Below are 10,767 nucleotides of genomic sequence, written 5' to 3' on the forward strand. Positions count from 1 at the left end.
AATTAGGGTCAGTTCTTCATTTAACTTCATGCAGTGTATTCATGCAGGAATACAGAGTTACTGTAGGGAAGTTATACCTCAAATATATATGAGTGTGTGTATACATATAAATACCTTACTTTATGAAAACCCATGTCAGATAACTGAGTGTACTGAAGGTGAGTGATGTGACATGAAAAATGGATGAGAAAGCAGGGGGCATCATGGTTTTTTGTTTTCAAACACATTTGTTTCCTGAATTAAATTCCCTGCTGGCTGAGAAGTCACAGCCATGGTTTTTCTTGGCTTTTCTTTAAAATAATCTCACAGCTATGTATGCTCTTTACCTTTCATGTAGCTATAAAATACTTTTTCCGACTGGTGAGACACATTCCAGCTCGCAGGTGTCCCAATGCAGATCCCACCAGTGCTGGCTGTGAAGGCCATAATTATGCCTGGGGTCACATGTGAGCTTCTCAGAACAGGATCAAAGACCAGAAGTAATTTTCACAATGCCTGGAAGAAAAATACGTGTGAAAAGTGACTTTAGATAGTTCTAGCAAAAGCCGTTTCATCTGTTAGCAGCACAGGTTGGATACATCACTGCTATATAATGGTGGGTTTTTTTTTAAATAGAAATATGTATGTTCGAGCTGCCAATGATGCAAGGAGAAAGCTGTGAGGCAAAACAGGGGAACAACTCTCTTTCTAAAAGGAAACAGTGTCAAAGGCACAAGGAAGGAGGTAGAGACAGAGAGGTGCAGCACAGGAAAGAGAATCCACAAAACAGCAGGCAGCAGCAAGCTCTGGGGAAGATGAAACCACAGGAAAGTTGAGACCCGCCACTAGAAATTTCCCCCGAGAACTTTAAGAATAGGCAATTGTCATTGGGAGATGTTATTTCTCTTATGATTTCCTTCTAGAAACAGTATCCAAATCCACCTGTGCAGACAAAGACGTTTTTTTCTTGACTTTTTATCCAGACATATTATATTTTGGGTACTTGCACCAGAGCTTGCCAAATATAGGTAATTTTCAAATTCAGAGTTTCATTTCTAGCATGACTTTGTTACATTTAAAATTTGTTTTTACCAATTTGAAACTGAAACCCCCATGAGCTGTATTTTTCATAGCAATCTTTGTTCCTTGGGCTCCAGGAGGAGCAGGCAAAAGGCTGATTTCCTCGGGAAAGAAGTTGCCATATGGCACTGGTGCCAGTTGCCGGACAGACTGCACCTGCCTCCGATACCCACCGAGCTTTGGCTACCCTCAAGGTAAACAGGCAACGGGGCTGATTTGACAGAGCACTTCCCATGCCTGCAAAACCTCACCAGATTTCAGTTCTTCTCAGCACCAACCTTCCTCCTCTCCCCTTCAAACCCCAGCAAGCAAATCCCCACGTTTCTGCTCTCTGTGACGAATCCAGCGCCAGTACTTGCTAATACCTGATTACTGGGGTGACATCGTGTGATGCTGCTTGCAGGTCTCTTCAGTCATTATTCAGCAGGAAGATCCAGGCTGGGATTTTTGTAGTTTTGGTAATGATGACTTGGCTCTGGGGAAGGCAGCTTTGTGCTGGCACCCAGACCCAGCTCCAGTCCATCCCCTCTGTGCTGGTGTTGGCACACACTGTGCCGGGGTCACGGCGCAAAGCGAAGCCGCCTCATTAGCATCTCTTGCCTGAAAAAGGATAAAACTTAAAATGAATCCATCTGTTTTCTGTACTGCTTTGTTTATACTTTCTAATGCTGGGTTTTGGCAGGCCCAGGCACTATTTATTCATCACTGTTGTCACTTACCCATTCATCTAGCCACAGAATTTTGAATACGAGTGTTCGCTTACTCAGGCAAATTTTTCTCTGTGTATTTGTTTGTCTTTTTGGATACAAGTGCCAAATATTTATTTGAAAGTGAAATCCTGAACAGCAGTCATGTGAAAGCAAAGAGACTGGGAGAAAAAGGGAATAAAGGTGTGTTTGACAGCACTCAAACTGCAGTTCCTGTCAACAGATCTCACTTTTATTCTGTATAATGAGTTTTCCTCACTGTACTAGGAAGCTCTGCCTTATGCCGAGAAAAAGCAAAGCATCCTTGCACCTGTTTGAAATTCTCATTGACAGTGGTTTTTGTTCTGAGACATATTGTAATCCTAGAATGGTCTGAGTTGAAAGGGATCTTAAGGTTCATCCAGTTCCAGTCCCCTGCTGTGGCCAGGGACACCTTCCACCAGACCAGGTTGTGCAGAACCCCATCCAACCTGGCCTTGAGCACTTCCAGGGATGGAAATTTGCAAACCTCTCCTTTGAACTGAAGAAAGGAATCCCTTTAAGACCGAAAACATGGAAGGAGAGAGCTACAAGGTTAATGGACACTCATGAAAGAGTGGGGAGCACTTGCTGAGAAAAAGATTTCCAGATGTTGCAGAGAAATGATTGTGCCCCTTCAGTGCCTCAGTAACTTCTCTGTTAGGGGAGACAGCTCCAGTCATGGTCATCACAATTAGTAAAAACATGGCTCAGCTGTCTAGTTAAAAGGGTCTAAACAGATACTGGGACTGCTGAAATGATGGTTGGAAGCTCCTTACTCAGCAAATGCGTGATGAACTACCTTCTTTTCACTGAAAAGCCTCATCATACAAAAGTCCAAAGGAAGTCATTATGGGATGCTGTCTGATTTGAAGTCTGAGGTATCTAGTCTAAAGTATTTATTTATTTACAGTTAGCTGACACTTCAGCTTGCAGAAATCTACCTACTTCTCTGACTATTTTAATAAGTGTAGCCCAAATCTTCACCAGAGCTGTGGTCCATGGTTCTTTAATTTCCTCACACCATTAACTTCCCTTGAAACTGAATCTCTGCTCACTGCAGTAAATTTAGTTAGGCAAGAATCACTCAGAGGGGAATATGATTAGTGATAATTTATATCATATTCAGCAGAAGAAATACTGTATGTATGATCGTTTGTATCTTTGTGGATTGGGAGATTTGGGCTGGCCAGAAGGAACACTCCTTATTTTTAAATAAGCTGTAATTTACGTAACCTTGACTCAAATCAGAGATGATTTCAATGCATTTGTGAAACTACTTAGCACTGATGAAGTTGCACAGATACAGAAATTGAGTAGTTTATTCTGCCTTACTAAATAGCTGTGGCTGGACCTTCTAGTATCTAATCAAGACATAATGAATGCAATCATGTTTGCAAAATCACAAGTGGAAGTTACTTACCCTTACACATGAGGTACTGTGACTAGAAATCAACTTTAAAGTAACAAGATAAGGGTTAGAACAACTTAATTTAAAAAAGTCTAAATAGCATAGTGATAATTTTTCACTTGCAGAAGGATGCAGATAGTCATTATATAAATGCAATCTTTTTTTCAATTCTAGTTATGTTCTCATGAGAGGCAGCAGAATCAAAACTTTTTTTGAGAAAGAATAGTAAGTTAAAAAAAAATCTACATAAGAAACTTCAGCAATTTTTTTCTATCACGACTTAGTTATGGGAAGTATTTTCAGTGTCATTGCAGCACTTTGAGGATCATGAACATGTTCCTGGCATTGCTGGAACCCTCATCCTTATGAAGCTGCTCCAGCATCTCAGAAGTCACAGTATTTGGACCAGAAGGGGATGCATTACATTTAAGCTAACATTGGCTTTTTTTGTGACTTTAAATATTTGGACCAAGAAGTCTTCTCCCTTGTATGGAATAACATCCTTGCAGCCTTCCCATCAGATAAATAGACAGTACTGGTAGGAAAAAGAATAAAGAACTAATCTTGATCTTTTTTTTCCTCAAATATTTGAAGAATATTAGTCCTGACAGAAGACAAGCATTTCCCTCTTTTCTGGAAAGACTGCAATTCTCCCACGTATCCTTTGAAGCCTGTGCTAATTTCTAACTTTGCCTTTTTAGAAGACAGTTTACATAACAAAAAACAAAACAAAGCCAAAACAAACAAAATTACTTCCTTAATCTCCCTCAATTGTTTTGTCAAGGTAAAATTTTTGATTTATTCATCCAGGAGTTCTAGAGAGCCATTCATTTCCATAATACAAAGCATTGTGCCCATTCTTGAAGTAGCACCTCTCTAAGTTTTAGCATTGCAGCTGTATAGAATAATGCAATACTAAGTATTGAAAAGTGGAGCACTCAGACATAGATGAAAGAAAACAAAACAAAGGACGTATGCTGCTTCCCCATTTCATTTAAGCCAGTGGAGAGGTGTCACATGTTCCCCTGTAAACCCTAGGAGCTACAGAGATGTCTCTCTGGCCTGAGACACAAGTCAAAATCCACAGCTTTCAGTGATCCTTGATATGAAAGGGACAATATGAAGGTTACCATATTGTTGTCAAAAGGCACCCAACTTTTTCCTCCTGGCGCTCCTTCTTTCAACAAAGAGAATCAGCAAACAGCTGGCTCTTTGTCTACAGTGGGGCAGCCCATAAAGCTCTGGACTAATGCTTTTGGCCATCAGTCTATCCCCTCAGCACTTTTTCGTCCTGCTAAGGGCACTTGGTCATCCTTCCAGTTGAGCTGATTCCTTAAGTTTTAGCTTTCATGTTTTTCAGATTCTGTGCTGCCTAGGGGTGCAGTTCTGAGCCTCACATTCAGTGTCAGTCAGCTTTCTTCACAGAGTAGGGAGATAAAACAAATCCTTTTCCTGCTGAAGACCAAGGACAACTTTCAGGCCCAAAAGCACAAACAAGGGTGGCTGAAGGGAAGAACAAGAAGGATGGGACCTCACAATCTGGAGCTGTAAGTGGACAATTAAACCCCAACATGCAAATGAACCAAAACTTATAAAAGTGTAAGACCTTGTGACCAGTCATCCGTTTTGTGACCATTCTTAGTCCACCTTGGACCTGGTCAGGCCCTGTCCTGCCCAAGGCATACCCTTAAAGGCCTTTCAATAAATCCCTACTTTATTCTCTGTCTCTGTCCAGGTTCTGTTTCAGGTCAGCCTTCCCAAGGCATCAGAGCTATTAGATACACTTTGCCCATGAGTTGTCCTTGATGCAAACTTTAGTTCTCTTTTGTCTCATTTTTTGTCTCATTAGTTGGGTGTAGTTTGAACACAGTAACCGAAAATCACGAATCTGATTTAGCTTCTCTCTGAAGTTCAGTATTTCATATGTGGTCTCCCCATTTTCCTGCATCTCGGGCAAAGATGTTTTCACTCAGTGCACAGGAGATTGTCAAGAGGTGTCATTCCTATTTCAGTGTCACTGGAGATATCTGTAGATTAGTATTTTCAGTCCTTGAGCCATCTTATTCATCTCTTTCTGTCAATGGAGAGCCTGGGGTCAGTCTTCATGCCTTGAAGAGATTTTAAAGTTTATAGTTTTTGATAATCAGCTGCACATTGGCACTCCCCACAGCAAATCCTTCTGTGGCTTAGAAATGTGCGAGTTCTGATGTTTGAAGCTCTGCCTATTTTACTTAAATCCCAGCTAGACACTTCGTGGGTCAGACACATTCATTTGAGAGAGAACACCCACACTTCTTTTCAACCTCTTAGAGACTCTAAGGGAAACCTAATATCTGGCTGCATCACTTCTCAAATGTAAATTGTGTTTTCAGATCTTACTGACATCCACCTCCATGCTCTGAGACATCTCTTCACAGCCACTAACTTTATTAACTCATTTTATGAAGTTTTTCAGGGAAAAAAAAAATGGTTTCTGTGCCTTGGGTGCTGACATTTTTTCCTGACACAGATGGAGGGAAATTTCACCTTTAAAATTTTATCTGTAGATAACCTTGTGAAGGAGCATTGGCCCTTCCTTCTTGCCACAAGAAGCATCATTTTGACTGTACACAAACAGAACTGGAAGGTCACTGGTTCAGACAGACAGGCCAAGCAAGCCCTGCTTGCAAACATAGCTATTCATTTTGAAGGAAAGGAGTAGTGCACTGCAGTTATACCAAGCTTCTGCATCCTAATAGGCCCCCACCTTCACTCTCCCACATACCTTTTGCACTGTCAGATCATATTTCAGCACAGCTCCTAAAAAAATAAAATCACAGATATGTCTGTGTGAGCTAATCTTCAAATGGAGCAGGATAAAAGGCTTGAGAAGTTGTTTCAGAAAAGCAGTCTTCAGATCACGTTAGATTTCTATCTCTGCTTCAAGCCTCAGGATGTCCTGCTAACTCTCCATGTGCAGTGTAAGAAGCTAAGACGCCTAATTCCAAGCTCTATGTTTTCCTTTGGAGCAGGGCTTGTTTCTAGGTCTAGCCAGGAATGTTTTTTTTTACCTGGACTATGTTCTTACAGCCTTTGATAGGACACAGCCCAACAATTGCCACACCCTATCTTATGGAATGTAAATAATCAGTCCACACAGGATATACTTGCAGATCCATTGCTTCTTGACAAGGGTTCCTGGAAGTGCTGTTGTCAAAGTCCCACCCAAACCCCAAAACATCATTTATCCCTTAACCCTTTATGAAAAGAATCAGTTAAAAAATTCTCCATTTCATTGTCTTTTGCACCCTTTGCCAACATTGAAATTATCTCACCCTTAAAGGCACAAAACTTCACAGGTTGTGCAGCACAAATTTAGCTGCTCAGGTCCAGAATTTTAATCTCTGTAACCTGCTTCAGCATCACTGATCTCCATTTTTCCCATCTGATTTGAACTCTAGCCTAAGTGTCAGTGACATTTTCATTTTTTCACGAGCTCAGCCAGTTATAGCTGTTCTCCAGATTATCTTCTTGACGGGTGTGTTCTGACCCCGTTTGATGTGCTGCTGCAGCTTTATCTGGTGAGATAAACCTTCCTCAGTGAACTCATGTGGGGAGTCCCACTCTGAACTGATTGTGTGTGCAAAGTAAGCATTGTGATACAATGCACATAATCCAAAGGTACTTAATGTGCAGTAAGCTGCCCTACTTTTTGTAGAATTGTCCTACTTTTCAGTAAGGAATTTTGCTTTTTCTCCTCTGTAAAAAAATTGGCTAAATATCCTAGTTTCTGCCATTACACTTTCCTTTTCTTTCCTTGGGGAAGAATAAGGAAGATAAAGCATAGAGGGTATGTGCAAAACAGTTTTCCAGGTTGCTCCTCTATCCCTCTTTTCTTTTGCTTTATCAGCATTCATCTCAGCACTAGAAAATACAGCATCAAGAGCAGGCCTTGCTTCAGTCATGCCTTGTATTTAAAGAAACTGATCAAAGCACTTCATGGGAATTTATTAAGCCAAAGGAAACTCAGTAGAAGTACAAAAATTGTCTTGTCACTGCAGCAAGAAAGGTTAAAGGATTTTTTGTGGTCCTGCTGGTCAGTCATAGAAACAAGAAGCACAAATCAAAATGATTATGCTGTTCCCTTTCTTTACTGCCTCTATTTTGTTGGGGGTTTTGGTGCTGTAAGAGCTGATGACACAGTGGAATGCTTACTGTCATCTCTATTGGGGTTTTGTACTTAAATTTTAAGGGGAAATTCGTAACTTATACAGAAAAAAAAAAATAAAAAAGAGTCAGGCCTTACAGGCCAGGCCATACATAGGAAAAATTGTTAGCTAATAGCAGTTAACCAAATGCTTTTCTCTTCCAAAGCATGCACATATCAAGAAATAATGGTATAAATGACTGAAATTACTAGTAGCTGTGGTGAAAACAAGGTGTTGACAAAGTCCCCCTGACCATAGGACAAGGGCTGAACATTTCTCTAACTTCTCCCTGCACTCCACCTCTGTTCCTTTAATTCTGTATTCCTAAAGTTTTGCTTCAGTTCCAAAACCAACCTTCTTTTAAAACACACCCTCAGAGGAGATTTTAAGGTCTCTCGACCACAATCTTTTCTTTCAAAATGCCCAGAAAAAATGGCCCCAAATGACCCTCTAGCAGGGCAAGACAGGCCTTTCATCATTCCTTCCACTTGAACACATCCACTTTCCTCCTTCACATTGCCTCACCCCAAGACATGCTGCTCCCTCAGGTTCTTTTTCTACTCCTGCCCAGGAGACATGCTGGTACAGCTTTTGCTGTTCAGCTGCATATCATGTCTGAACTCCACCTTCTGAGCAGACAGAGACAAAGCCTTTGTGTTGAATCTGATAGAATGTATATAAAATTAACACAAATGATTTTTTTTGGCCAGGGAGTGTTTTTCCTGAAATTTTTTAAAATGTGGCCAGCTGAATTTAAAGGTTCTGAATGAAAGTAAGAGCCAATCTTCTTTTTCTTGGTTGTGGTGTGAGAGAAAATCCCTTGTCTCTTCTCATCTATGTCTGGACCATCAATTTTCATCATTCCTCTTTTAGTCTGAATTATTAGAATGTTCTCTTGGCTGACTGTTATGGAGAAAAGGAGAACATATCTGTCAAGACACACACACTGACGTAGGAAACTCTAAAGGTACATATTTGAGTGTGGAATTGTGGGTGCTGAAGCCAAGATCTTAATCAACCCTTGTTGAATAGACCTCTCCCCTCAGAATTTAAACTAGTGCCTCTTCACATGACAAACCTTGCTACAAAAGGGGAACAAAATACTCTGGTACATTGTAACATGATGCTGACAAACAAAATGAACAATGTTTCCCAATTCTGAACCTAACCCCTGCCAAAACCACCCCACCATGGTCGTAATTGTGTTCAATGCATATAATGGATTTATGAAGACAAAATGAAAATGTATTGAAATGTTCAATAAGCAAAGCAACAAAAACTGATGAGAGTCTGGAAAAATCCAGCTGGGAGGATGTCCCCCTTTATAATTTCCTTGCATATAAATTTGCCAAGTGCCAAACTTAAATATTCCCCCCAGATTTACTAAGTTGATTCCAATGTCTGCGAAAGGTGCCAGCTTAATACGTGGTGTTGTTAAAGATCGTTCATTTGGAAGAAATGATCAATACCCAGGGACAGAGTTTTCCTGCCCTAGATCAGCACTGTATTACAACTGTGGCCCAGAAGGATCTGTTTGAGAGACAAGTATCTGAATTCTTTTCAATATTGTTGTTGCAGAGGCTTTAATTAAGAACTTTAGGTAGTCTATTTTCTCACTGCCTTCTTTGTAGGAAATCCTGCTTATTACAGAATTGTTGATACCTGGACATATTTACAACAAAAGAAGGTTAGCAAACCTCTTTCACAAAGATCCAGAACCGTCACGAGAAAATGAAAGAGTCCAGCTCCAGAAGAACTGGGCTGGATGTGAACCACTGATCTGTATCATAGAATCAGAGAATCATAAGAATCCTTTGGGTTGGAAAAGACCTCCAGGATCATCAAGTTCACCATAAAACCTTGTTCCCAGGTGCCACATCTGCACGTCTTTTGAACAATTCTAGGTTCCACCACTTCCACTGACTTTGTATCATATCCCCAGTTCCCTTACCTAACTTTCTGACAGGATTTCTCAGCACTGTGACTGAAGTATTTACTGCTTTGGGATCTCTGTTAGGATAATTCATTGTATCAACAACTTACAAACCCTGATGGATGAGCTCCATTTATCTATCCTTGAGAACTACTAAATTTTGCACACTCAATGGAAGACTAGAGTAGCCTTTTGCCCTTTGTTTTGCTTCCCAGCAAACTGACATATTAGTGCCCTCCTTTCACAGAAAAGAACTACTGCAGCCAGGAATAGGGGAGCTTGAGGCCAGGTTTTTCATTCATGTCCACAGGCAGGACTTTGTTCATCAACCTGAATCCCTCTAATCCAGACCAAGACACTTCAGCAGGAGTTCAGCCTCGTATTCCACAGACCCACCTCAGCCAGAAGTAATTTAATTTGAGAAATGAGGCATTCAGGCAGCCTTACAAAAATTGACCAGCACCTTACAGTTTTGGCACCAGGTTTGAGAGAATTTATCTAGGAATGGATAACTGAAAGGAGCCAGAATAAATGTAGGTGGAAGTAGCTTCTTCTACAGACTCCCTTCCCCAGTGCACACAGAAGATAGGCACATTCAGGCTGCCAAACAGAAGTCCAGCTGCAGGGCCTGCTCACTTCCCACAGATATAGGGGGCCCCAAAAGGTTCCTCCTCTAAAGCCCAAAAGTGAGCAGTATGGATGAAAACCACAAAAGCAGCCACTCTGTGGCAGATGCTGTTTTTCCTTACACCTCCCAGTCTTGGCTTCTTGCTCAGCTGTTAAGCTCCCACTCCTCCACCAGGAGCATTTGACAGCTGAACAGGAATTCCGTAGCCAGTCACTGACATCCCTCTCATGCCGCAGCTCTCTGATTCATTTTGGGTTTGTCCAAGCTCCAGTTCAAGCTCTCACACAGTGCTTAACAGATCTATGGCATATATGGCTACTTTAGGATTCTTTCTAATCTTTTTTTCCCTGTAGTTTTATCTTTGCTGCTGGCTTCCTGTACTCCTGACAGTTTCAGTGGTTCTTTGCTTCCTAGCACTGGCTCCTGGTCACAGGATATGTGATCATGATATATCACGAAGTCAAAGCACCTCCTGAAAGTGTCAAAGATGAATTTCCTCTTCAGAATTTATCAGAAAGTACTGTTATAGATGTACACATCTCTTCCTAGTCAAGCATTTTTTCAAGAACCTTTTAATCTTTTTTAAACAATTTTTTAAAGAAATACTTCAGGAGTCCATTATCAAAAAACAAAGGAGTGCACTGTGCTGAGTTCTCCAGACCTACAGGGCTCTTGGAGAAGTTGTGTTTCCAGAGAGTGGGCTACTATTTTAACTGAAATTTGGGAAAAAATGGCAAAAGGGAGGAAATATATCTGCATATTGTCTTTGTCTAACCACCTATCAGTGGCCTTGTCAACACAGTATATACTCAGACATTGCAATT

The sequence above is a fragment of the Chamaea fasciata genome, unplaced genomic scaffold (assembly GCF_029207755.1).
Source record: "Chamaea fasciata isolate MVZ Bird 193981 ecotype frontalis unplaced genomic scaffold, bChaFas1.0.hap1 SCAF_5, whole genome shotgun sequence".
In the NCBI taxonomy this organism is placed as follows: domain Eukaryota; kingdom Metazoa; phylum Chordata; class Aves; order Passeriformes; family Sylviidae; genus Chamaea; species Chamaea fasciata.